This window comes from Lissotriton helveticus, chromosome 4_2 (assembly GCF_964261635.1).
Source record: "Lissotriton helveticus chromosome 4_2, aLisHel1.1, whole genome shotgun sequence".
NCBI lineage: Eukaryota > Metazoa > Chordata > Amphibia > Caudata > Salamandridae > Lissotriton > Lissotriton helveticus.
Genome location: NC_136064.1, coordinates 75637019 through 75664897, shown reverse-complemented (window position 1 = coordinate 75664897; position 27879 = coordinate 75637019).

The window sequence follows — 27879 nt, the reverse complement described above, 5'->3', positions numbered from 1 at the left end:
ACGCTTCAGAGCATGGTGTAGGGGCTGTTCTCTCACAGATGACTGAGGAGGGCTGGGACCAACCTGTAGCCTTCATCAGCAGGAGGTTACTTCCCCGGGAATGTAGGTGGAGTGCAATAGAGCGAGAAGCATTTGCTGTGGTCTGGGCGCTGAAGAAGCAAAGACCCTACTTGTTTGGGTCTCACTTCCGGGTTCAGACAGACCACAAGCCCCTCAGATGGTTGATGCAAATGAGGGGTGAGAACCCAAAGCTGTTGAGGTGGTCCATCTCCCTACAGGGTATGGACTTCACGGTGGAACATTGCCATGGCACAGATCACGCCAATGCTGACGGTCTGTCCAGGTTTTTCCGCCTTAGTGATGAGGAACTCCCTGGGGAAGGGTAGTTCTCCCCACATTTCAGCTGGAGGGGACACGTGTTAGACCTGGCACCTTGGCGAGAGTTTCCCTTCCACTTTTTGCTGATGTGCCTCAGATGTTTTTGTGGTGTCCGCTGCTCAGGGCACTGCGCCACGGCCAATCAGTGCCGCAGTGCAAGTGCTCCCCATGTAAAGTGTAACTGTGATTGATATTCCTGATTGGTTCATTGGATTTACTGTCAGTCCCCAGTAAAGTGCACCAGGAGTGCCAGGGCTTGTAAATGCCAATGCTGCTAGTGGGCCTGCAGCGCTGGTTGCGCCACCCACAGAAGCAGCCTGTTAAATGTGTCTAAGGTCTGCCATTGTAGAACCTGCGTGCAGTCTGGTACTGTCATGCTGGCTGGGCAAGTGCACACACTTGCCAGCCTCTAAACCTTCCCTTTGATTCATATTAGTCACCCCTATGGTAGGCCCAAGGGCAGGGTGCATTGTAAGTATAAGGTAGGACATGCTCTGATGTGTGTGGCATGTCCTAATAGTGAATTACAGCCAAATTCGTTTTTCACTATTGTAAGGCTCCCTGTTCTCTTAGGCCAAAATGGGCTGCTGGAATTATTACACTCTATAATCCCAGCAGGCCCAGGGAACATGGTAGAAAGTCAAGTTTAGTATGCCTGAACTCAGAATAATGAAATACTTCTTTTAGTAAAGTTTATTTTATTATCCTGTGTTTGCAAATGCTACTTTTAGACAGCTAGCATTTGCTTGCCTAACCATTTCAGCCCGCCTCTGCTAGGATGTGTATCTGACTGTCTGGGTTATGTGAGTGACAGGGCTGGGGGATGACAGGTGGTGAATGCAAGGATTACACCTTAGTGGGAGGTGGAAGTGCCCCTGGACTCTGAATAGGGCTGTGCACTGCCACCACAATGCTGGCTCCGCCCCCTGGGGAGCGACTGATGACTCAGCCGACACCTGGCCCAGGAAGGGCGAAGCACTGTCAACAAGGTACTCCTGGCTGCCCCTGTCCACACAATGCTGGCTCCACCTCCTGTGGAGCGTCTGATGTGGCTGCCCCTCACACTGAAAGCAGAAACCAGAGTACAGCCAACAAAGTCCTCAGAGACTGAAAGAAGTTATGCAGAGGCCCCCCTGGCCTGCAAGAACAAAGAAAATGCTGTATTAAAGTAGGAGCCCTGTTCCTTGTAAATCAGATCCTGTTGACGCCAAGAAGAAACTCTGCCCGAAGAGAAGGACCTAGGAAAGCTGCATGGAGAAGTACTGTCTCTAAGCCTGATAGACTGGCCTGTGGTGGGTGCCTTGCTGCTGAAGGAGATGAAAAGAAAGACTAGAAGAAACTTTGCTTTATTTCCTACTTGTGCATCTGACAATCTCCAAGGGCTTGCTGTGGAACTTGCCCCCTGAACTGCGCCCCAGGAACAGTGGGCGCTACCCCCCCCCCCCTGGAAAGAGAAGCTGCCATGGGATCTGCATCTGCCTGGTAACCCTCCTGAGGAAAAGCTGAGTGCGCTGTGAAGGAATCACTGCGCCCTCTGAGAGGCCTTGGGCACCCCCATCTCACCGAGCAACGCATCTGCTACCTGGCAGGCCCCAGCTAACATCGCCAGGACCAGCCTCGCTGGCCCAAGCACCGTGCCTGTCGCCTGCCTAACTGCGGACTGCACCGCAAGACCGGACTCTGCCTTTTGCCCACCTGCTCCTAAGGAGAAGTTGCCCTGAAGCCCCAGCCGCCGCCGTTCGTGTGCAGCAGTGGCGTGGGGAGAGAAGGAGCACCCCCTGTGCTCATCGAGGCTTGCTTGTGCCTCACTCTGCTGCCCAGGGCCCCCGCCCCCTCTTTCCAGGACCCGAGGTGCTTTGCCCGACTGACCCGACCCGCGCCACAACGCCGACCTCCCGAGCTGAGCTGAGCCGTCGCTCGCATCAGCCAAGGACGACACCGCGACGCGGGACTTCGAGCCAACCCCTGCATTGCCGCCTTCATCCCCTACAAAGATCTCCAAGGTACTGTTTGTGTGCGCGGTGCGAGCCGTCCTGCCATTGAAGCTCGCACCGCTCTTTGTCCCTCTGCAGCCCCGGGAGCCCCGCAGCGTGTGACTCGAGCCGCGGTATGAGTCGCCCCTTCAGTGAGGCTCGCACCGCTCTTTGTCCCCAAAGGCGCCCCTGGTGCGCTCCATGGCCTGCGCACCCTCCGGTTAGAGTCGCACACAGCAGTACGACTCGTACTCAGAGTTAGACCCGGCCGCGCCGTACGCGTCTCACGCGAGAAGCGTGAGCTTTGGCAGGGCGGGCCCGCATCACCCGCCAGAAGCGTACAGAGGCGCTAGGAAGCGCATAGACCCCCAAAGAACTAGTTTTAAAGCTGAACAAGAACTGTGGCAACCTGAACAAGTAACTGGAACCATTTTGCACTATACAAAGACTGTATTTACAAGCCTGCTTTAAATCTATATAAAAGAGATATATTTCTACACAACCTACAGTCTAGTGTCATTGTGTGGTGGGTTAGTGGTTGTTGTGTGTGATGCTGCAAATGTTTAACCCTATGTGCTCTAGAGATTAGCCTTGACTGCTTGCGCCACACTACCTAGAGGGTAAGCAGGGGTTATTTTTAGAGGATAATCCTTCGCCCTGAATTAGAGGAGAGGGTCCCTGCTTGTCGCCAGTGCTGCAGTGCGCCAACCAGAGACCCCCAATTCTAACAATATGGTGTGGTGCTGTATAGCCTATGTCCATCTCCTGGACCTCCCCTTTCCAACGCTGTATTTGGTGTTGTGATTGGTGGTGTACTTCTGGAGTTTACCAGCCTCAAAGGACACAGTTCTCTCTTTATAATAGTAGTATAGATATTTATATATATGGATTTGTTTAATTTAATGCTTTTGTATTACATGATTCTGACAGACAGCTAAGCCTGTCTTGCCTTCCAAAGAGATTCTAACAAAAAGGATTATAATAGAAATCTTTAATCTCTAACATTTGTCATTAGGGGTTAACCAACCCCAAAATCCTTTCCTGCAAAAGTAATCTATCAAAATACCTATCGGCATATTTCAATACAGATTAATAACAACCCACCCTTAAATGCATAACGTTTCATTTAAACAATCAGGCCTATAACTTTTAGCATTGCTTTGTCACCTTCACCATCTCAGACCTACTGTGCTGGGCGTTAGTGTTTCCACAGTGGCATCTATCTGATATCCTGTTATAAAGTTGCAGTCTTTGAGCAGGAACAAAACAGTCGTCAAATCAATATAAAATCTGTACTCAAAGAGCCCAATAAAGATGACATGGTGCACATCTTCTATCCCTAGGGTTTGTTTTCAGGTGGGTCACCAAACCCCTTGCCTACAATGGTAATCCACAAGAACCCACATAACAAATCACTAGGCCTTGACGCATTTGTGAGTCAGGCATTCCAGCTTTGTCATACATTTTCATTATGCCCAAACAGACTACTCCTAAGGAGTCTGACATAACTTTTCTCAGTGAACCAAAAAGGCCTGTAGCCTTTACCATTGGTTGACACTATAACAAACACAGGCCTACTAAAGTAAGCATATGCTGGCAACCATCATGGTTACATCTGTAAAATTACAAATATGTTCGGAATTACAGTTAGCAAAACAATATAGCATCCCTCTGTAGGAGGCTTGCTTGGTATATGATGCACACTTATTTAAGTGAAGCGTCTTGCTCTAATCCAGACAAACCTTATGGTGGCTTAAGAGGTCTTAGACAACCGTAGAAATCTCTCTAAGTGGTAGCTGTGGAGAGCAGCCTTCGGGCTTAGTCCAGAAGGAGTGTACAGCAGCTTGTTTAACCAGAACTAATCATATAGTGTAGGCTAAACGAAAAAGAACCACACAATGTAGTTATGAAAAGATGTTTATTTATTACACAACACTCACTAACACATTGGTATATCTCCTACCCGGAGTAGTCTTAGGGCTAGAGTGGTCGAATTTGAAGCTGGGGAATTGGGTTCAATTCTATGCAACTACGCTTAACATCCTATAATCTCCCTGTGCCGAATACAAATGAATGTGTCCATCTCTAACGAGATTCTGGTCCTCATGTAAAGCGCTCTGATACCTGATTTCTCAGGTCTAGTTTGCGCTAATAAAACTCTAAAAAAAACAAAATGCATTCTGACAGCTAACTGTCCACTGAACCTTCCTAGACATCCTTTTGGAGGCGAGATCAATAAGGGGAGTCACTATGGACCCATATCATCCCTTAACAAACCTCTTTTAGTACTCAGTCAGGCCCAAGAAAGCTCTGACCCGAGTATGGGTAACAAAAACTAATGTGTCCATCTTTAACGAAACTGGTGCTAATGTAAAGCGCTCTGATACCTGATTTCTCGGGTCTAGTTCATGAAATTTTTAACTCCAAAAAAAAAAAAGAATACTTCAATTACAAGAGATAAGTTAACACAATATACAGTGGTCTCCAGGGGGAAACAAAACCATATACTAAGAAAGTGGAATGCGAACTGCACTTGAAGTAAGGACTTGGACCAGGAGACTCAGTATTGCTGGGTGCCCAAGGAACCACCCAAGGTATGCACCTAGGAACCCCACGGAGGCTGTGTGCCGAGTGGAAACACAGCGGCATACTCAATAGAAGTCAACAGGAAAGTCGCGGTTGCAGTTTTGAAGTAGAAGGACCCTTCACAATGGACCCTGTAGAAACCCCGTAGAAGACAGGAGGTTGGAGAGTCACCCCACCCATGGATACCCCAGGATATCTATACCAGGGAAGCCGGGTGCAGAGGTGCGAAGTGATGTTTGAAACTGCCATAGACCACAATGGTGGACTTCAGTAAAGATGCTGCTGGCGAAGACTGTGCAAGAGACTGGTGGAATCGAATGGTGGATTCTTGAAGAGAAGAACCTGCAAGTAGAGGAGGCAGAGTCTATGCGACTCGGTGGTGACCAGGAGGCACGGAAGAGCAATGCCCACAGATTGTGGATGATGCAAGAGTGATGATGGTGACCTTGTGGCTGCAGCTGTGAGGACCAGGCGATGCTGAGGAAGACCAGGAGCCATGCACAAGCTGTCCTATGTCAGAAGTCGAGAACCAGGAGGTCAGTGTCCCGCAGGAATAGCCACAAGCCTTGGCAGCTGCAACACGTGTGGGTTGAAAATGCTCTCTTTGGCTACCCATCATCAGGGAGCCTGATTTGCCAGTAGCCAGCAGTCAGGTCAAATGTATTGAGATACTTGGCTGAGGTCAGGGTATAAATCAGATCATCTGCCCTGCGAATTGGATGGGGATGATTCCTAGTGACTGCATTGAGACCTCTGTAGCCTACACAAAACCTCATCTCTCTCTTACCATCTTGGATGTGAGGTTTTGGCAAATGTACTACAGGACTAGCGCAGGGGCTATTCAAAGGTTCAATGGCCCCCAACTCCAGCATCTTTTGGACATCAATTATGACGCAGGATCTAATATGGTCATGCTGTCTGTAGATTTTACTCTTGACAGGCAGACTGTCACCTTGTCCCCTTCGAGGCTACACCAGGTGGTTTGACTGGGAGTCAGAGAGACCAATTTTGGGAACTGATTGAGGACTTGCCTACAATCAGCTTGCTGCTGGTCAGTGAGTCTGCCAAGGTAACTCGATCAACTGACCTATCAACAGTGTCCTGAGAGAGGAGATCAGGGAGAGGGTAACTCTCTTCCTCCTATCCCTCATCACTGGCCAATAGCAAGTTCATGTCATCCCTGTCAATTAAAGGACTTAGGCGGTTCACATGAAGAACTCGGTGAGGACTTCTGGGAATGCCTAGGTCAAACAACTAGGTGACCTCACCTTTCTTTTCAAGGACCGTGCGGGGACCACTCCACTTGACTTCTTGGAGAGCTGCTGGGGCCACAGGCTCCAACAACTACACTTTTTGTCCTAGCTAGTAAACACTCTGCACAGCCTTTTGGTCATGCCAAGCTTCTGAAGCTCCTGGCTTGCCTCCAAGTTGTTACTGGCCTTCTTCATGTACTCAGCCATACGTGAATGCAGGCCATAGCAATAGTCAACAATATCCTGTTTAGGGGGTTTGAGAGACTACCCCCGGCAATTCTTAACCAGACACAATGGACCCCCAACTGGATGTCCAAACAGAAGTCCAAATGGGCTGTAGCCCACCTCCCTCTGAGGAACCTCTCTGTAGGCAAAGAGAAGGCAGGGTAGTAAGACATCCCATTTTCACCTGAGCTTTTCTGGAATTCCAATGATCATACCCTTTAGGGTCTTGTTGAACTTTTCAACAAGCCGATTGTTCTGTTGATGGTAGGATGCTGTAAACTTGTAGTTTACACCACACTCTTTCCACATTGCAGTAATGTAGCTACACATGAATTTTGTACCTCTGTATGACAAAACCTCCTTAGAAAACCTCACTCTGGAGATGACTCCCTGAAGGGCCCTAGCTACCACAGGAGCGGTAGTGGTCCTACGTGGAATAGCCTCTGGATACCCAGTGGCATGGTCCACCACCACCAGGATGTAACTAAGTCCAGATGCTGTAGAAGGGTTTAAGGGATCAACAATGTCTATTCCTACCCTCTCAAAGGGAACCCCAACCACTAGAAGTTGAATTAAGGGGGCCTTTGTAGTGCCACTTGACTTTCCACTGGCTTGGCAAGTGACACAAGAGGGACAAAACTCCTTGGTGTCTTCAGACATCTGGGGCCAGTGAAAATGAGGGACAAGCCTGTCCCAAGTCCTCCTTTGCCTAAGATGTACTGCAAGATGGATGTCATGTGCCAGGGAAAGAATAAACCCCTGAGCTTCTGAGGTAGACCCAACCTCCTGGTGGTACCAGGCCTGGGGTCTCTACACTCAGAATAGTTCCTGGGGGACCCACTGATATTCCCTGCCTCCCCAGCAGCAGCTTGCTGTCTGTGCAGTTCAAGAGAGGGACAGGATTTCTGCTCCAAATTCAAATCTGCCCAGGAAAGGCCCCTGCACACAAGAACTCTGCCGTGAGAGGCCCAAGTTCATCTAGGACAGTTCCTTCACAGGGGTTACGATCATCTCCCTCAGGAGACTGACCCCCAATGAAAGTCTGGGAGGAGAATAATTCCTTACCCTTCCTGCTCCTTCTCTTAGGAGCTAGATGGTCAATTTTTCTAGGATCCAAAGCTCCCTCCGCGACTAACATTTTGCCGGGAGCCCTCGTAACAGTAAATGCACTGGCAGAGATTTCCATCATCTCCTGAACTCCACTACAGACCAGTTTGAAATTTCTAAGTCATTACCTAACAGATAGTCCACAGGTAGGTCTGGGGAAACCACACTCTTTTAGGGCCAGTTACCCCTCCCCAGCTGAGATTTACAACTGCCAGGGAATGATCAGTATTGACATTGCTTGCATTGGCCACTTAGTAAAGTTGACCAGGTATGATTTGATCAGGAGAAACAAGGCTTTTTGTCACATGGTGACACTGGCTCCTGTGTCCCTGTATGCCACAGCTTCCTGGCCATTAATCAGAGGTTGTTGCCTGTACTTGCCCAAGTTAGTGGAGCTTACAAGTAAAGTTGCAAGTTCCATGCCACTGTCACAGACAAGGACAGCCTGAGTGGGAGTTCTGACTAGGCCAGAACCCCCTTCAGAACCCAAGGTTAACCCTACTAATCCCTTGTACTACTTGCACTTGTGCTAGGGGCGCTAGTTGACTCAGGGGCACTAGTAGTAGGTTCTTTGGTGTTGGCTTTAGAGTAATAAGCACCCCCAGAGGAAGATTTTTGGACCTTGTGAAGACTCCTTCTTGTCTTTACCCTTCTCCTCACCCTTCTTTTGTGCCTTAGAAGACTCTTGCTTCTTCTTGTCACCTCCGCCATCATTGCTTTTCTGCTTCACCCTGGTATGGACCTATTTGTCAGCCTTCTTTCCAAATTCTTGGGGAGAGGTCTGATCAAAGTGCAGCTGATGATTTCGACAGTTATTAAGGATGTGCTCCTTCATCAATAAATTGTACACTCCCTCATAGTCATGCACATTACTTCCATGAAGCCAGCCATCCAGAGCCTTACTGGCACTGTCTTCAAAAGCAACCCAGTCTACGGTATGTGCCGTCTGTGTGTCCCTGAATTTGATCCTGTGTTTCTCAATGGTTAAACCAAACCCATCTATGAGGGTACTCTTCAGGACTGTATAGTTGTCAGCATCTTCCTCTTCGACAGTGAGAAGTGTGACTCTCACTTTGCTAGCAAAGGAGAGCAACAGGATAACTGCCTATTGCCCTCGAAGGACCGTCTGGACTTTACAGGCCCTCTCTAAGGCAGTGATCTATGTATGGCTATCATCCCCCTCCTGGCAAGGAGAGACTATCCTGCTCAGGTTCCTAGCATCAGAAGAATGCTCCCTAACCTTAGGGACACTAGTGCTGCCATCATGGAACTCTAGTCCCAAATATTTCCTAGCCCTTTGTACTTCTGTGGTTTCCTTATCAAGGGCTAGCTGCTCTTCCGTGCCACAGCATGCCGTGAGCAAGCAGGAGAGCCCACAGAAGCAGGAGAAGACCCTCGATAGGACCCACAGGCTGAAGACGCAGAAGTCGCAAGAAGGCCTCGGGCAGCTCATCAAGGATGAAGGCCACTGGTGCAGAGGATGTGGTGAGGACACTGATCTTGGCAGGAAGAGATGCTGGAGGCTCTGGAGTTTCTTGTAGCCCGAAGATCTTTAGAGTGCAGAGCCAACAAGCCTTGGCAACGGCAACTCCAAGGTGCACAGGGGTTTCGTCCCAGCAGTTTCGACAAGGGATACTGGCCTTAAAATTGCTGCGAGGACAAATCAGGCCTCAATGGAGTTGCAGAGCCACCACCTGTGTTTCTGAGCCTTTCAAAGTCCAAGGGACGTAAGGAGCAGCAGACCGATCAGCTTCGATGCAGTGCTTGCAGGGGAGTGACTCCTTCACTCCAAGGGAGATTACTTTGGGTATCCTTGAGGCCCACAGGTCTGTTAAAGATCCTGGAAGAAGCACAGACACAGATGATAAAAAATTGCAGAACAGCGAGGCCAGGAGCAGCAGGAGTCCTCCTTAATGCAGTCTCAGTTCCAGGCAAAGACCAGCAAAGTCCAAGTGTCCAGACGGTCGAAGAGTGATGTGGCTTCAGATCTGAGTCTTGTCCCACGAAGAATCTGAGGACCACCCACAGGTAAGCCCATTTATACCCAAGAAAGGGGTTAAGACAACTCAGGAGTCCCTTCCAGAGGAGGGGCTGGACATAGGGGAGGATAATCCCATGTTCTTTGTCCTTTTTCACTCCACAGAAGGAGCCAAGGGCTCCAAGAACTGGTTCCTAGTGGAGTATGAAAGGAGGGCACCAAATGTGCCCTTTAAACCAGTCTGATTGCACTGGCAAATGCCCCCATCCCAGCCCAATCCTCTAAGTCCTGTCTGGGAGGTGGTCACACCTTCCTGTGACACGAAACCTATTGTTCAATCTTCTCCTACTCATGCTCAGCTCAGCAGCAGAAGGGCAGAATCGTGTCTAGGGTCGGCAGCAGCACGAGCTTGCTGGCAGACCCTGGAAGGATCTAGCCAGGAGCACTAGGGGCTTCCCGGAGGAGGACCTCCAGTGCATGGAATCATACCCCAACATCAGTAACAGTGTTGGGGTATGCTTCCAACATGTTTGATACCAAAAATACCCAGGTTCGGCACAGCCCCTATATATTTAGCCATCGTATTGTAGCACATGGCCCCTATATGTATCTAAACGGATAGCCGCACTACCAAAGCCTGGAGAATTGACTGCGAGGCTTGTTGGGGTATCCTGCTCATGCAGGGTTACCCACACACTTATAACCCAGCACCCTGCCTTCAGGATTGATAGGCCTGCCTTAGGGGTGACTTATAGGTTTTAAGTGTAGTGATCTCAGATATAAGGAAACTTATATCCGTCACAAGTGGCTCTAGCACCAGCTAACACAGGCTGCAATGGCAGGACTGTAGTCAGAGTTTGAGTGGTCTCCCATGGGTGGCATAAGACATGCTGCAGCCCAAGGGAGACCCCAGGTGTATCTATGCATTGGGTACCTCAGTACCAAAATCTAGGTACTTCTAAGGCTACACCAGTAGCCAATTGTGGCGGTACAAAACTACTTACCATGTCAAATTTAGGGCGGAAGTACAGTGTCTCTGGTCCAGATCAGCAGGATCCCAGTCAGACTAGTCCAAAGAAAACATACTGACACCAGCAGAAAGTTGGAGTAACCATGAAAGCAGATCCTATTTTCATACGCCCTCTTAATGGTGACTAGCAAGAATCAACAAATTGAAAATCTTCTACTCCCAGGGAGTGGGCGATCAACACCAAAACACTTACCTACTTTCTTGATCTATGAGGTTACATATGACCAGGGCTTCTGGAATTCTTCGATTGTGCGGCCACTGCAATTTTTGCATATAGAGCTGCCACATTTGACACACAATCCATCATGTGCTGCATAATGTGCAGATTTTAACAAAAAAATGTTGTTTCTAGCTTAAGTGGTTCAAAAGTTTAAAAAAATGCAGAAACACATGTTGATGCGCAAAGAAAGTCTATTTACAAATCTGGACTTGTCACCTTTTTGTTGCTTATTGCTATATTTGGGTATTAAAAAGGCACTAATGAGGTGAAACCAATGCCCAGACAGTGTTAAATAAGTTTTAAAATGACAACATAATGATGTAATACTAGTACAAAATGTGCCACATTATGATGATAATGTGCCTTTTCTTGCTGAATAATTTACTTAACCTTGAAACATAATATTGCTCTCCACTGCCGCATGATTACAGTGGCCATGCATATAACCAATTACCTGTGTACAGCTTGCATAATAGTGTGATAGCAATCCACTTTTAGAGGCATTTTGGCTTGAACAAATGCTTATCACAATAAATAAGCTAGCCCTATTGTCTTTGTCATAGGCTTTCATATTAAATAAAAGCAGATCTACGGCATATGGCAAAACTGCGCACCCATGAATTCCACAGATGTTATCATTGGCTTGTCACCATAATCAACTTAGGACTACTGTACTGAGTGTAAGCTTTTACACAAAGCAACTGTCAGGCATACAGTCATACAATTACAAATATAAACCATATTACAATTGGCAATGCAAAAACACTATCTCCTAAAAGAGCTTGAAAACTATTCCCACAGTGCAAATATTCTAGATTCAGAATGCGTCAGGTAGGTAGTTGTAAGAAAATTAAATATTTTTTAGTGTGCACCGATGTCCACTACAAGTAATAAAGTCACTGACCTGTTCAGTTCAATCAAAGGTTTCAGTAATTTAAACCTGAGCTCAACCTTTGGTAGGTATGGAACAGACCAGACAGGCTTCGCTCAAAGCGAATATGCATAGTAGTAAGAAGTGCCAAAATAAAATATTTTTTTAACATTCTCAAAACAGAAGGCATCCCCAGAGTACCATTTGGGAATGCGTTACCACCAACTTTGAGTTGGTGGTAAAATGCGAATGTTTTGCGATCGCATTTTGGTGGCAAAACATTCATGCATCTCATTTTGTTTCGGTATTTGGAAGGGACGCCCAGAACATGTCTCTTCTAAATAACAAATAAGTATGTATTCATAATAAACTGTGATTCGGTAACTTGTTACCGAATCACAATTTGTTATTAATACATACCAAAAGGCATTTTTGTGTGTTGGAAATGGCCTGATTCTGTAAATCAGGCCATTTGCGACTGCAAAAATGCTTGGTACATATGGCCCTTAGTCTCTGAAATCAAAGTTGAAATCCTATAGAAGAGCAAGGTTGCATGCTGTGTTCAAGAAGCGTTCCACAAGGCTGGATAGCTGTTGGACGAGGTTCTGCTAAAGACGTTGGTTTGTGCGTTAAAAATTCTAATTCTGTGTCCAGAGAAGTCCTCTCATAGACTGGATACTTTCACACCTTCACCCGGTCAAGATTTCTACGTTCCTATCTCTTTTTCTGAGATTAGAATCATCTGAAAGGGCAAGGAGTCATATTAGCAAGGACACAATCACCGCTTTAGCGGGACTTTTTCTCGCTAAAGCTGCGATAATTTTATCGCCCTATTAGCAAGCTGTTGCTAACAGCAGTTAGCGACAGCTTTTAGGTGATATCGACCGGTTTGGGGCCCACTTTGCATGTCAGCGATATTTATCGCTAATGACATGCCAAGTGGGTGTACCCAACCTGTTAGCGACTGAAAGCAGTCGGTAACACAGCTATCGCCTATTAGCAAGGCAGGCTGTGCGATTAAAAAAGTTGCGCTAAGTGCGATTATCACCATAACCTAACACCTGCTCAGACCATGACTTAACCTGTATATCCAATGGGAGGTGGATATTCAGGTTAAGTCCCCATTATCATTAATGCCTGAATATCGCTGGATTTCCAGCGATATTCACGCATTGAGCCGCTATCGCCGGATATTTTATCGTATTAGAGATAAACGTTGCTATTAGCATGTTATCTCTGCGATAATATCCGGCAATAGGCAGCGATAAAAAAAATTATAAGCGCATTTAGCGATAAATATCGCTATTTGTTGCTAATATGCCCCAATGTTTCTGACTGTATGCAATGGTGAGTTCCAAGAGGCTGTCGACCTTCTCACAGACGGCCCACCGAAATAGATTTGCAACGCAGTCTGATAATAGTCCAGTGTTAGAGGCTTATTGTCATTAACAAATGCTTTTCACAATAAATAAACCAGGCCCACAATACTTGACATAACTTTTCATAATAAACAGACCAGGCCTATAGCGTCTGGCATAACATTTCCCTGCACACCAATCAAGCCTGTAGCTGTTATCACTGGCTCAACACCATAACCAACTCAGGCCTACTGTAAAGAGTGCAAGCTTCCCTACAAGGCAACCATCAGGCATAAAGTGAACAAATTATAAGTATGTACAATGTATACAAAATTACAGTTGGAAAATAAAAATATGTATCTTTATTAAGAGGGCTTTACAAAGATTCTCACAGTTCAAATCTTCTATATACAAGATTTGTCATAGAGGGTAAAAAACGCCAAATCCTTGTCTATCACGGTAATGTGTGGGATTCCATGTAACAAAATATTCCTCTGTATGATTTAATTCAGAGGAATAAAAACCCACCCATAAATGCCTATTGACCGTATCATATGCTTTTCACAATAAATATATCAGGCCTAATGCCTTTTTCGTCACATTTCATATTAAACAGATTAGGGGTGTAGCCATGATCAGTGGATACCATCGTAACCAACTCAGACCGGCTGTATTGAGTTTAATCTTTGCCACAATCGTGCACTCTTTTTATTGGAACCACATAACTTTGGTCCAATGCAATCCTCTACTTAGGCAAAACAGGCTATGGGCGGAGCCCAATCCCCTCTCTGTAGTACTCCTGAAATCTATTTTTGGGGTTGGTCACATTATGTAGTCAGCTAGCCGTGCTGTCAAGCCAGACCTAAACATAGAAATGACTTCTAGAGAAGCGACAGGGAGCAAGAAAAGACAGCGATAGGTTGACTAACTCACCTGGAAAAAAGACAGAGAGGCATATTCACAAGGAGCTTTCGCCGAATTAACGGCACTTTATCGCAGCCAAAGTCGTGATAAATTTACTCCACCATTCACAAGCTGGTTCTAACAGCCCACAGCACCAGTTTAACACGATAGCAGCCACAAAAAACATCGCCATAGAGGACCCCCGGAACTATCGCTAATGAGATGTAGAGTAGGCGTTCCTGTGACAAAACCCACGACAACACCACATCGCAACACTCACAACGACCAGCCAGACCGGCGATAAGAACACAAAACACGCGATAAGGCGCATTAGCAGCAGGAAATTTACACCATCCCTGACCTGATGATGCACAATCACAACTGGTGACATGCATGTGTTGTCACATATTCACTTTTCGAAGCAAACAATGAACCTTTATTGAAATTAACACAGAAATCAGATGAAGACACATAGCAGCTCCCCTCGCCACAATCTATAGGTCCCAGCCTGCAAGATAAAAAACATGATGGGAAGGTGTGTCATGCGCACATCAAAGGACAGAGAGAGAGCGAAGGAGAGAGAGAGAGAGATGGGGGGAGAGAAAGGAGTGGGGGAGAGAGAGAGAGAAGAGTGGGGGAGAGAGAGAGAAGATGAGAGAGGGGGAGAGAGAGAGAGAGAGAGAAGGGGAGAGGAGGAGAGAGAGAAGAGAGGGGGAGAGAGAGAGAGAAGAGGAGAGGGGGAGAGAGGAAGAAGAGGAGAGTGAGAGAGAAGAGAGGGGGCGAGAGAGAGAAGAGAGGGGGAGAGGGGGAGAGAGAGAGAAGAGAGGGAGAGAGAGAGAGAGAGCGAAGAGAGGGGGAGCAAGAGAGAGAGGAGAGGAGAGAGAGAGAGAAGAGGGGGAGAGAGAGAGAAGAGAGGGGGAGAGAGAAGAGGAGAGGGGAGAGAGAGAGAGAGAAGAGGAGAGGGGGAGAGAGAGAGAGAGAAGAGGAGATGGGAGAGAAAGAGGGAGAGAAGAGGAGGGGGAGAGGGAGAGGGAGAGAAGAGGAGATGGAGAGAGAGAGAGAGAGAGAGAGAGAGAGAGAGAGAGAGAAGAGAGGGGGAGAGAGAGAGAAGAGAGGGGGAGAGAGAGAGCCGACCCTGCACACCCAGGCCACACTGCTCACCTGCTGCCACCGGTGTGTCTCAAACCACTTGCCAGTACGTATAGCAGTACACCGGGTCACACATCTGAGACTGAGCCGTCATCTGAAACAGAGTCCAGAGACATGACTGGCACATACACACAACTGTACAAGATAACATCTTGCACACCCATGCAGAGGCATCTCAGGCCATCCCGCCGCCAATCGGAGCATGCCCGCCCATGCACACACGGGCCTCACTGCTCACCTTCCACCACCGGCGTATAGACTGCAGGTCCAACCACGTGCCGCTGTAAGCCACAAACCCGGGGCCCACAGACATGGCACCCTCCACACCATGCAGCCACGCTGCACAGGCCACCAGGTCTCACGTTTAGTGCTGGGTCTTGATTACACCATGGGATGGGACATACCAGTGCACCCGGCAACATCGCGGCCTGCACAGCCGCTCAGCCCAATGGCTGCCACTAACTCTGTGATCCTGGAAGCGAGGCCACGTGGCGGTAGGCTCGCGCAGCCCCCTGGCTCGGCCTACACTGTGGTCCAACAGGCACAAATATCCTGAGCAGACCTGGACGTGCCATCATCACAGGCTGCACACCAGCTCAGCAGCTCAAGGTGCCAATGACCCTAAGTCACCGTCCCGTGGTAGGGTGCCTGTGCTGGCCGCAATGCAGGGTGTGCCACAAACCCTGTTCAACCCCAGTCAGCATCCTGTGGCGGGGTACCTGTGCCGGCTGCAATGCAGCATGTGCGCCAAACCCTGTTCAACCCCTGTCAGCGTCCCGTGATGGGGTGCCTGTGCCGGCCGCAATGCAGCATGTGCCACAAACCCTGTTCAACCCCAGTCACCATCCTCTGGTGGGGTACCTGGGACGGCCACAATGCAGCGGGTGCCACAAACCTTGTTCAACCCCAGTCAGCGTCCTGTGGCGGGGTGCCTGTGCCGGCTGCAATGCAGCGTGTGCCCCAAACCCTGTTCAACTCTAGTCAGCGTCCTGTGGCGGGGTGCCTGTGCCTGCCGCAATGCAGCGTGTGCCACATACCCTGTTCAACCCCAGTCAGCGTCATGTGGTGGTAGGCCCGTCCCGGCCTAAAGGTCTCTGGTCCGTCATCCAGTCACCACCGGCAGATAGGTATGTAACGTCGTCGGACCCTTATATTTGCGGGGTCACATGGCCTGTGACGCCTGTGCTGGATGGGTATGGTGTGCATGCAAACCTGCCTTCAGGGAGTGGCTGTGACATGATGACAACTAGACCAGTGACCTGCACAACACCAGCGAGTACGTCTGCGATGGGTAGCAATGAGGCCCCCACAGGAGCGTGAGCGGAATGGTCTGGCCTGCCGTACGCCAGAACAACACAGGGCTTGTAAAAATGACTTGTGGGCACTGGGTGTGGTTCAGTCCATGTGCAAGAAAGAAAGCGGCTGGTGGTTGTGTCCCTGTTGTGGTGTCCACGGGACCCATGCACACATCGCTATGTAGCACGCTCAGACTGGCATCCCACAGGATGAGCATCATTGACGCAAGGGAAATCACTGTCCCAACATTCATTTGCACATACATACATGATTGATAAAAGACATGACACAGGAGTGCGTCACTGGATGTTTATTGCACATCCAGTGCAGTTCCACAGATGGAGTGGGACAGGGCACTGCCGAATACACCACACCAATAGGCCCATGGAGGGCCAGCCAGAGTCCATCCGTGGAAGACAAGTACTGCGGAAGAAGAGGGGTGCAGTCCACAGTCTGGTTGCTGTGTCATTGGTCATCAAATAGGATGTGGCATTCCATGTCGCTGTCCAAGGTGAGTGCATCTGAGTGAATCAGGGGTCAGCGGAAAGTCATCAGGCCATATGCGGTACCAACCAGGAACAGGCTAGGTGGCGGAAATTAATGCTACTGAGCCCTTCTGATCACAATCACATCAACATCCCCGGATGTGTGCCCCGCCGTACCTGGGGGTGCTGTTGTACTGGCTGTGGCACTGTGTGCCAATAACACCTCAGGTGCCGCAGGGGGATTGTCAGCCGCATTGTGTGGCACTGTAACATCAGGTGCCGGTGTGGTTAGGCCTGCCACACAGGGAGACATGGACACACCAAGGGGCGGAGATGTGGATATTGTGGGGGCAGTAGTATTCAACATGGCCATGCCTTGTGGCAGCAATGCCATGATGAGGATCGGCAGGGCATGGTAGATCCCAGCTACATTTCGCTGATGTGCAGTGGTGGCTGCCATCCTTTCCGCCTCCATCCGCACCATGTCCTCCATGAACCTCTGTGTGTGTGCCTGCTCATGGCTGGTATCGCTGGAGCCACTCTGAGCGTACAGGTGTTCTTCTCTCCGCATCATGACTCCAGCGATGTCAGTCAGGGCTCATTGGAGACCAGGGAGCGGGCCTACACACCCATGGATGGCGTCAAATTTGGTTGCCATGATGCCGAAACACATCTGCACCTGCTCTGCGGTCTCCCTCTGGCCCTACAGCACACAGCGTTGGAAGGCCATGTGTTGTTACTGGGGGTCTAGGGGGGAGTGCTGGGGACGTGGGTGCCTCCTGCTGGGTGCTTTGGGTAGTGGGTGGGGTCTCTTCGATGTTGCGGGCCTGCCCTGATCCTGGAGGTGAGTGGCGGATGAGGTCAATGATGTCTAGGATGGTTTGGGTGTCGATGCTGGTGTTTTCTTCCTCGTCATCAGTGAATAGTGGCTGGGACTGCTCTGCAGGAGGTGTTGATGGTGTCCCTGCGGTGTGATGGGGAGATGGTGTATTACAATGTGTCCACATGTAAGTGACCGCATAGTACATGTTGACATTCAGACAGCATGGCATTGTACATTGTGACAGTGTGTAGATCTGGGCGCGGACTCAGAGTCATTGTGGGTGTGCACTGTGCTCTGCTTGATTCTGCCTGTGTGCCATTGTGCCCATCTCCACCTGTCCCCCCAGTACCTGCTGGTCACTCACCCTGTTGCGGTTATGTTGTGTCCTGGCGAGCAGTGTCCGATCCCCAGACTCCGGCCACTGTCTCCACACTGATGACTGTCGACACCAGCTCCTCCATGTCATTCAGCTTGAACAGTGGCGCTGAGCCCCCACCTCCAGTCTACATTGCTGGCTTCTGGTTGGCGGAGAGTTTCTCCTTGGTCCTCCGCTTGATGTCATTCCATCGCCTCTTGACCTTGTCCATTGTCCTCTTGTGCTCCTTGACGGCATTCACCTTGTCAATGATGTCCCACCAAATTCCATTTTTGATGCCCTATGACATGTTGGAGGTGACAAACAGTTGTTGATGGTGGTCCGTCACCTCTGTGACTATGATCCTGTACGCCTGTAGACTGAACTTCGTCTTCCTCTTCTTCTTGTCCTTGCCCTTCCCTGTCCTCGAGGTCCCAGGCTGGTCGTCCGGGGTGCCTGTGGGGTAGCGCTTGTCCTCTGCTCCTGCTCCGGCTTCCTCCATGGTGCTTGGGTGTTGGTCAGTTTGTGTTTTTGTTTTTTTTTCTACTTTTACTGTGAATTTTCCTGCCTGCCAGGTGTGTGTTGCAGGCCTGGCGCTGCTTATCGCTGATTTCCTCATTGCGCTTTGGCCTATCGCAGGTTTTTTGGTGTTGTGGTTTGTGTTTTGGACTCAATCGAGGTGGTTGTATCGCTGACTGTCCGCGGTATCGGCAGACTATCGCATGCTACTGCCGTGTCGTGAATTTCACGTTGACACAGGGTTATTTTCCCGCCATAGGCTGCGATGTTGAAAGTTGCGGTAGTTATCACACGTTTTTGTGAATAAACCCCAGAATCTCTTCTGGGGAAGCCAGAAAATGTGACAGACCGACTATCTCACCTTATGTAAGATAGAAATCCCTGACAGGCAGGCGCAACTAGAGCCACATTTCGGGGTGGGGGGGGGCTACGAAAAAATGTCGGGGGGGGGGGCTAAATCTCTAAGCAATAGGCAGAGTGGAGCTGCAGGGGCTCTTAGAAGGGGTGAAACAACAACAATGTCTCATTAACCTGCAAATGGTCTTTTAGAGACCTGTGAAATGCTCGGGTGCGGCTGTGTGTGTGCCCGGGAAGCAGGGGGGGGGGGGGTGTTTGAGTCCAATGGGTGTTGCGCGCCTGCTGACAGGCAGCTGGTATTTAGCCACACATAAAGCCTTGATTTCCACTTTTGCCCTTCGAACAGAGTTACCTGTGATATAATTCTCCAGGAGTTACCAGAATTCCCTGGGCTTTTTTAATCGGATTTATATTCTGTGACGTAAGTTTGTGAAGTGCGTTGGTAGCTCCTAGATAGCCGGTGGTAAGGCGCTCCCTGTTTGACGCACCTGTGCTGCGCGGGTGCTGAAGGGCACCAGGAAGAAAGGGGTTTATTTGAGCAGATTTGTAATCACTGTTGACACACAGCCTCTCGCCCGCCGTCACTGTGGGGTGTCGAGGGGAGTGGGGGGACGTGCACCGCAGGTTGCCTTTGTTTCCCTTCCCTCGTGCACCGAGCGCCATCGCTAAAGGCCCCGCGCATCGCGGGGAATCCATCTTTTGCAGCTCGGCTTCGCCGCGTGCTGTCGCGGCCCAGATGCCGCGTCTCGCGCTCCGCAGAGGAGGCGCCGCGAAGCCCCCGCTTTCACACTCGGGGCGCGGGATCCTGCCAGGTTTGGAGCGACAGCAGACCGCGCGCGCGAGGCTCCGGCGCTCCAGACGCTGTCTGTGATCTCTAATTAACTCGCTAATTATCATGAACAGCCTTCATGAGGGGTGCGCGCGCTCCAGCGAGGATTACAACAAACACCGAATATTGGGAGGCGGAAGCAGGACTTCTCACTGAGCAGAGGCCGGTCTCGAGTTACACACACTCTGACAAAGCCAGTAGGCCCAGTGATGGAGGGAGTGAGACACGTTGGTGTGCTCAGCAGGCAGATGCCTCTGTTGTGCTATGCTGTGTGTTACTCAGACAAAGTGAGGTAGGCATGTGGCAAGAATAGCCTAATTGCAGCACGACAAAACAACTGGATGCAGCATTTTTGCCTGTGGTGGGGACCAAGGTCCAAAGAACCGAGCATTTGGCTACAATTCTCCACTCCCAGGGAAATGCTTAAGGAATATTGGAACAGAGCGGGCCATGGCTGGATGTATTATGGCCACCGGTGCAGTGGTACCTCCAGACACAGAATATTTGCAGTGAAAGACTCTTTCTGTGATTCAGAGGGCCTTATGTTTGTTTGGACACACAATGTGTATGCAGTGATGCAGTTCAGGATACACTTGGGCTGGTCCTGTTTAGTTTAAAGAAAGCATCTATGGGCCCCCTAATCTCAAACAGGTGGTAGCTTTCACGTGTAACGAACAGCGATCTTTCAGAGGTGGAGTGCGTGCTACAAAACAAAGGGATGCAGCTTTTGTGTCTGTGGTGGGACCAGGGTCCAAAGAACCGAGGATGTGGCTACAATTCTTCACTTCCAGGGCAATACCTAAGGAATATTGTAACAGAGCAGACCATGGCTGTTTGTACTATGGCCACCGGTCCGGTGGTACCTCCACGACACAGGATGTTTGCAGTGAGATGCAGGGAGGATGTTTTGTGTGATGCAGAGACCTTATGTTTGATTGTATGCAGTGATGCACTTCGGGATACATTTGGTTGGTCCTGTTGTTCAGATTGAAGAAAGCATCTATGGGTGCCCCTATAGACCACCTCGTCTCAAACAGGCACTAGCTTTGACATGCTGAAGATGGCGGAGACTGAAAGAATTGATCTGGTCCAAATTGGCAAGGATGGCGACTGTGGCATGAGAGGTTGAAGGTTGGTTGAAACAAATCGGTTGAAGATCCTGGCCAGGTTTAAGCCAAAGCTGTAGAATTTCATGTGCGGACGGGCCTGGCTTCACAGGGACACATCTGCATGGAGATGGAGTCATTATTTGTGGTCCAGGATAGCAACTTCAGCCTCTGCATGCTCAACGGGCAAGCTGATTGGTTTAGGCATGCACATCATGGCTATCTCTGATCACAGCCACCAAACACCTCTACAACTGCCTCCAGACTGTCCAGAATACCACACCAAGACTCATCCTCAACCTCCCCAGAAAAAGCAGTGCCACCCCCACCTCAAAGCCGGCACTGGCCCCGTCCAGAAAAGATGTCTCTCAACTCCTGACACACGCCTGCAAAGCCCTCCACAACTCAGGACCCTCCTACATCAACCACCACCTGATGCTCCACCGACCTCCTAAGGAGCTCCGCTCCACCTCCATCGCCTTGGAACGCATTTCCTCTATCCATCGTAGCGGCTCAAGAGGTCGTTCCTTCTCCTACCTTGCCGTCAAGTCCTGGAACAGGCTCCACCTCCGAATCGTCTCCTCGCCAGAAGACTTTAGAAAGAAGCTCAAGACATGGCTTTTCAACCAAGGCTCACAGACCCATAGAGCCTGGAAACCCCCTGTGGTGAAAAGTCGAGCAATACAAGATTGATTGATTGATTGTTCAGGACAAGATTGCTGCTGTTTGGCCCTCCCCTGCTTGGCTTTGTGGCATGGAAGCAGGCTCCTGAGATGGTCTTGGGCATTCTGTCCGTTGCAGCTTAGCCTGCGTTGAGGGTCCTCGCAGTGAGTTACGCCCTCACTTCTGGCGTTTATTTGTCACCTGAAGATCACGACAAGGAATTCCAACAGGCATAACTGAGGCTTTGGTCTTCCGGAACACCTCCGGGCTCGTGGACGCAGTCCAGAAACTGTGGGTTGGATATCAGAATACTGATAACAAAACTGTAGTTTGACACACAGATTGCCCCTTAATATAATTTACAAAAATACTGCCTTGTTCATGTGGATTTTATATAATTAACTTCAAATGGGCAATATATTTGTAGAATGTTTTAGGACACAACGTTTTATCAGATGATATATAGGCCAAAATATTCTGATACCAAATCAATTGTAAATGACTCCTGCTGGTTCCAGTCACATTTTAGCATGAGGTGACCTCTGAAAATGCGCCACACATGAACTTGAGGCGTGACTTATTCGTTGTGGCCTCACGGTCATCAAGATAACCAACTCTGAAGGCCTTTTCCAGCCAATCTCTTCATGGCATTCTTTAGTGAAGCGGTGCTTGGTCGAAAGATGCATGGTCCATTGAGTTTCTTATATGTCAGCTAGCTGGCAATACTGGGCAAATAAGCCACTTTGATTCACCCTATGGGTGGTAGTGTCTAGAGCTGGGCCGATGCACCATGTACAAGACGGGACAAACTTAGAACGGTGAAGGAACAGAACCGTGGATTAAATTATTAGACAATAACCAAAGTTGGAAAGGTGAGACCATGACTGAAAGATAGTGAGCTAGGGGAAGTCGGTCAGTCACTACACACACGTGTCAAATTTGCTTTGTTTTGAGATTGCAGCTTTCATATAAGAACCAGCATTGGCAAAACCAGTGGATTAGAAGTTTTAGAAAAATGTGTTTTTTTACAGGTAAGCGTGTGAGCACGTGTGGGCACGTGGATGCATGCCTGCGTGTGTGCGAGTGTGTCTGTGAGTTTCAGTGTGTGTGCATGTGTGAGTGTGTTTATGTGGGTGTGTGTGCATGTGTGAGTGTGTTTATGTGTGTGTGTGTGTCTGTGTTCATGTGTGAGTGTATATGTGAGTGCATGTGTGTATGTGTGGGTATGTGCATGTATGTGTGGTGTGTGTGTGGTGTGTGTGCATATGTGTGTGTATGTGTGTGTGTGATGTGTGTGTGGTGTGTGTGCATGTATGCCTGTATATATGTGCTTGTGTGGCATGTGTGATGTATGTGTGTGCATGGACCAACAATTTGTTCTTTTGCATTCTGTGCAGCAAAATTCAGGAACATACTGCCAATGCTATGTGTGAAGCAAGGTCATTTGCCTTCATTTTGCAAGGAGATTTTGACCAGTTGTTTGATCCAGCACTTGAATGTGGACATGGGTGCCCAGCTCTGGCTCTCCTTTTCTATGCTCTATTAATCTGATGATGATGATGATGATAGTTGAAAAAACAGGTGAACAGACTTGGCATTGGATGGGGCAAGTCAATGTGGCTTTGAGTTTATGGGTGGGTGAATGGGTGAGTGAGTGGCACACGTGTACAAGAACAGAAATAAGCCTTGGCAAACATGTTCAAATCACACAGGAGGAGGCCATGAACAGAATGTGGCCTGTTTGTGTAATGGAATCCCCTCCATGCCTTAAAGGGGAAGTGTGGCTCAATGGTTAGAGCGGCAGATCCTGATGCAGAGGTGTATCCCAGGACCAGGGTTCAATTCCCACCTAGGCAGGGTCTTGGGCTCAATTTCCTCGGACCTGATAATTCTCGCCTCGGTGCCTATTCTAATCATGGGTCCCACGCTGCAACTCTGGGCAATAGCTTGCTTAATCTCCACAACAGCCCCAACAACTCTAGGATGCCTGGCTTCACCTTGGGGGTGCCCAGGAGTGGGCACTTCACATGGAAAGCCAGGAAGGGTTCCACAGCGGTATGCGTACAGCGCCTTGAGACCCCTTCAGGGGTCGATTCGGGCGCTATACAAGTACTACTACATTTACATTTACTACAAAGCAGCCCCCGTGCAGCAGCCCCTCCAGGTCTTAAAGCAGTCCTGTGGCAGCAGCCCCTCCAGGTCTTAAAGCAGTCCCTGTGCAGCAGCCCCTCCAGGACTTAAAGCAATCCCTGTGCAGCAGCCCCTCCAGGTCTTAAAGCAGTCCCTGTGCAGCAGCCCATCCAAGTCTTAAAGCAGTCCCTGTGCAGCAGCTCATCCAGGTCTTAAAGCAGTCCCTGTGCAGCAGCCCCTCCAGGTCTTAAAGCAGTCCCCTTGCAGCAGCCCCTCCAGGTCTTGAAGCAGTCCCCGTGCAGCAGCCCCTCCAGGTCTTAAAGCAGTCCCCGTGCAGCAGCCCCTCCAGGTCTTAAAGCAGTAGCCGTGCAGCAGCCCCTCCAGGTCTTAAAGCAGTCCCCGTGCAGCAGCCCCTCCAGGTCTTAAAGCAGTCCCCGTGCAGCAGCCCCTCCAGGTCTTAAAGCAGTCCCCGTGCAGCAGCCCCTCCAGGTCTTAAAGCAGTCCCTATGCAGCAGCCCAGCCAGGTCTTAAAGCAGACCCTGTGCAGCAGCCCATCCAGGTCTTAAAGCAGTCCCTATGCAGCAGCCCAGCCAGGTCTTAAAGCAGACCCTGTGCAGCAGCCCATCCAGGTCTTAAAGCAGTCCCCGTGCAGCAGCCCAGCCAGGTCTTAAAGCAGTCCCTGTGCAGCAGCCCATCCAGGTCTTAAAGCAGTCCCTGTGCAGCAGCTCATCCAGGTCTTAAAGCAGTCCCTGTGCAGCAGCCCCTGCAGGTCTTAAAGCAGTCCCCGTGCAGCAGCCCCTCCAGGTCTTAAAGCAGTCCCCGTGCAGCAGCCCCTCCAGGTCTTAAAGCAGTAGCCGTGCAACAGCCCCTCCAGGTCTTAAAGCAGTCCCCGTGCAGCAGCCCCTCCAGGTCTTAAAGCAGTCCCCGTGCAGCAGCCCCTCCAGGTCTTAAAGCAGTCCCCGTGCAGCAGCCCCTCCAGGTCTTAAAGCAGCCCCGTGCAGCAGCCCCTCCAGGTCTTAAAACAGTCCAGGTGCAGCTGCCTCTGCAGGTCTTAAAGCAGTCCCTGTGCAACAGCCCCTCCAGGTCTTAAAGCAGTCCCCGTGCAGCAGCCCCTCCAGGTCTTAAAGCAGCCCCGTGCAGCAGCCCCTCCAGGTCTTAAAACAGTCCAGGTGCAGCTGCCTCTGCAGGTCTTAAAGCAGTCCCTGTGCAACAGCCCCTCCAGGTCTTAAAGCAGTCCCCGTGCAGCAGCCCCTCCAGGTCTTAAAGCAGTAGCCGTGCAGCAGCCCCTCCAGGTCTTAAAGCAGTCCCTATGCAGCAGCCCAGCCAGGTCTTAAAGCAGACCCTGTGCAGCAGCCCATCCAGGTCTTAAAGCAGTCCCCGTGCAGCAGCCCAGCCAGGTCTTAAAGCAGTCCCTGTGCAGCAGCCCCTCCAGGTCTTAAAGCAGCCCCGTGCAGCAGCCCCTCCAGGTCTTAAAGCAGCCCCGTGCAGCAGCCCCTCCAGGTCTTAAAGCAGTCCCCGTGCAGCACCCCAGCCAGGTCTTAAAGCAGTCCCTGTGCAGCAGCCCCTCCAGGTCTTAAAGCAGCCCCGTGCAGCAGCCCCTCCAGGTCTTACAACAGTCCCGTGGCAGCACCCCCTCCAGGTCTTAAAGCAGTCCCCGTGCAGCAGCCCCTCCAGGTCTTAAAGCAGCCCCGTGCAGCAGCCCCTCCAGGTCTTAAAACAGTCCAGGTGCAGCTGCCTCTGCAGGTCTTAAAGCAGTCCCCGTGCAGCAGCCTCTGGGAGATGCCGGAATTGTATAATGGCCAATATGGCCCGATGAGTGGCTGGGTGGTGGGTGCATATGTGAATGTGTGATGGATGAATATTGGCATAGGTGGGAGGCTGGGGCATCTCATCCAGATGGTACCTAGAAAAGGGTTGAGTTGAACTTGTCATTTTATGGTGGCAGCTTCTAACCCCTCACCTGACAGTCTACATTTAAACAAAAGACACCTGTTAGTAACCATAACAACAGGTGTACCAGAGATGAACATGATCACGTTTCCACTCGTGCAATGTCACTATTACCACTGTAATCATACTAGTGATGGCAAACATGGTCATTCCCCGAACACATAAACAAAAGAAGGAGTCCTGGTGATTAGAGGGTCGCACTAGTGATGGCAAACACTGTCATTCCCTAGACATATAAACAAAAGAAGGAGTCCTTCTGATCATAGGGCAGTGAATATAATTTACACGGGGGAGCAGTAGATATCTCTAAGTGCAGACACTGCATCTCGGATTAATCATATGCGGTCATGTGTTAAAAGCAGGGCTACTGGTAGTATGAGATTCTGCGGCCATCGAGGATTTTGGATAGTTATGAATTTGCTTCATTTTCCATTTAATCCATCATCAGCGGCATAATCTGCAGATTTGAACAGAAATATTTGTTTCAACCTCAAGCAGATCAAAAGTTAATAAAAGGCTGTTGTTGCATTGGTAAAGGCAGGGACCTCTCCTCTGTTATGGCAGAGGAGAGTCACCTCCCGGTTGGAAGCCAGCAGAGGCAAACAAGAAAAATAAAATGGAGGAGTTGGAGCCACTGCTAAGTGCACATGTCGGTTTGGCCGGCGGTCTGGGGCCAGACAAACTGTCATGTGCACTTAGCCTTTCTCCAACCCCAGCTGTGTTGTACAGCCAGTGGAGAACCAACATGGGCTCCCAGTTCCTGTCTGAGTGCCGAACCAGGACGCTCAGACCAAACCCAGCCAGTGGTGGAAACCACAAACAAAAAGTAGTGGGGTGGGTGGAGGGGATGCGGGTTGCACGAGAGGAGGGAGCATGGCTGGAGTTTAATAGAAATTTTTACAAAAAGGAAGATGTACTTGAAGCTGCTGGCAGTCTCACGCATCACCAGGGCCGGACTGGGAACCAAAACCGGCCCAGGCAAAGTGCTCCGCCGGCCCCTCTCCCCCCGGGGGGTTGTGGGTGCCGCTGAGCTCTTTGCCAGGGCCGGTTTTCGGCTGATTTTGTTACAGGGCGGATTTTGCTGCAAAAATGGCCCTGTAACAAAAAAACAGCCCCCAGGGGTCCCAAAACGGCCCACACCCGTGCGGCGCAGCGGGGGATTGCCCGGTGCCTGTTACGGCCAGTCCGGGCCTGCACGTCACCCCTCAGTGTTGTTCTTCCTGGTCCTAGCAGAGACTAGGACAGCATCATAGACTCCCTGTGCAATCCTCTTGCTGCTCTCATGCTATGGAAGCAGTGCAGGGATTGGGCTGAGGGGGCTGGTTTGATGCTTCTCTCAGGCACAGGGAGTATGTGCTGTTTCTCCAACTCGGCTGTTCAATACATCTGGGTTGGAGAAACCTAAATGCGCATGTGTGTTTGGCCGGCCTAGGATGGCCAACCAAACACACATGCGCACTTAAAAGTGCATCAAGCCCTTCTTGCCCCTCCCGTGGCCTAGCCCATCTCCTCCCTACACATGCTGGCTCAGCCAGCAGGTGAAAAATAAAACGATGATAGAATATTGTTTTATTTTTCAGCTGCTGGCTCTGATCCAGTGGGGCGATGCTCCTCCGCCACTGCGGACGAGCCGCACATGATCCCAGCACTTCTCTCAATCTGAGAATAGTATTCCCAGAATGAGAGAAGCACTGGGATTGGCATCTGGTAACCTGCGCAGTGTGCAGCAGTTCCTGGACAACTGAGAGTGAGGATCGGGAACAAGGCGGCAGCCTTTGGAGCGGCAGTTATGTGGAATTTTAGATATTTTTAATTCTGTCTTCCGTGATTTGTTTGGTTTGTATTCCCTCTACCCCGCCCTACCACTTCGCAATACAAGCAGTAGCGGCTGCTACCGGACCCGGTTGGTGAAGTAGGGACAGGGCGATGGGGGCAACGGAAAAAAACAACAACACATATGTGACACCGGCTCTCCTCTGTCCTTTTCTTCCTGATTCCGGTCCCGCAGCAGGATGCAGGAAGAAGTAGGACGTACCCGGCTCCCAGCATCCCGATAGCCAATCACAACGCTGTAATGCATCATTGTGATTGGTCTGAGCACTATGGATCATCGGTCAGCCAGGGAATGGGGGCCTCGGCATGTTCTTCAAGCAGGTTGTAATGCAGCCGGCATGGAGAAGATGCGAAGTGTGCATGAATGCTTGGCAGGCCTGAAAGCGCCGGACAAACAGTCATGTGCACTTAAGAGTGGGTAAACCACTCATCCACTGCTCCTCTGTTGTCGGAGCAGCCCTGCCCAAAATGCAAAGCTGCAGCAGAAGGAAACATAAAATGA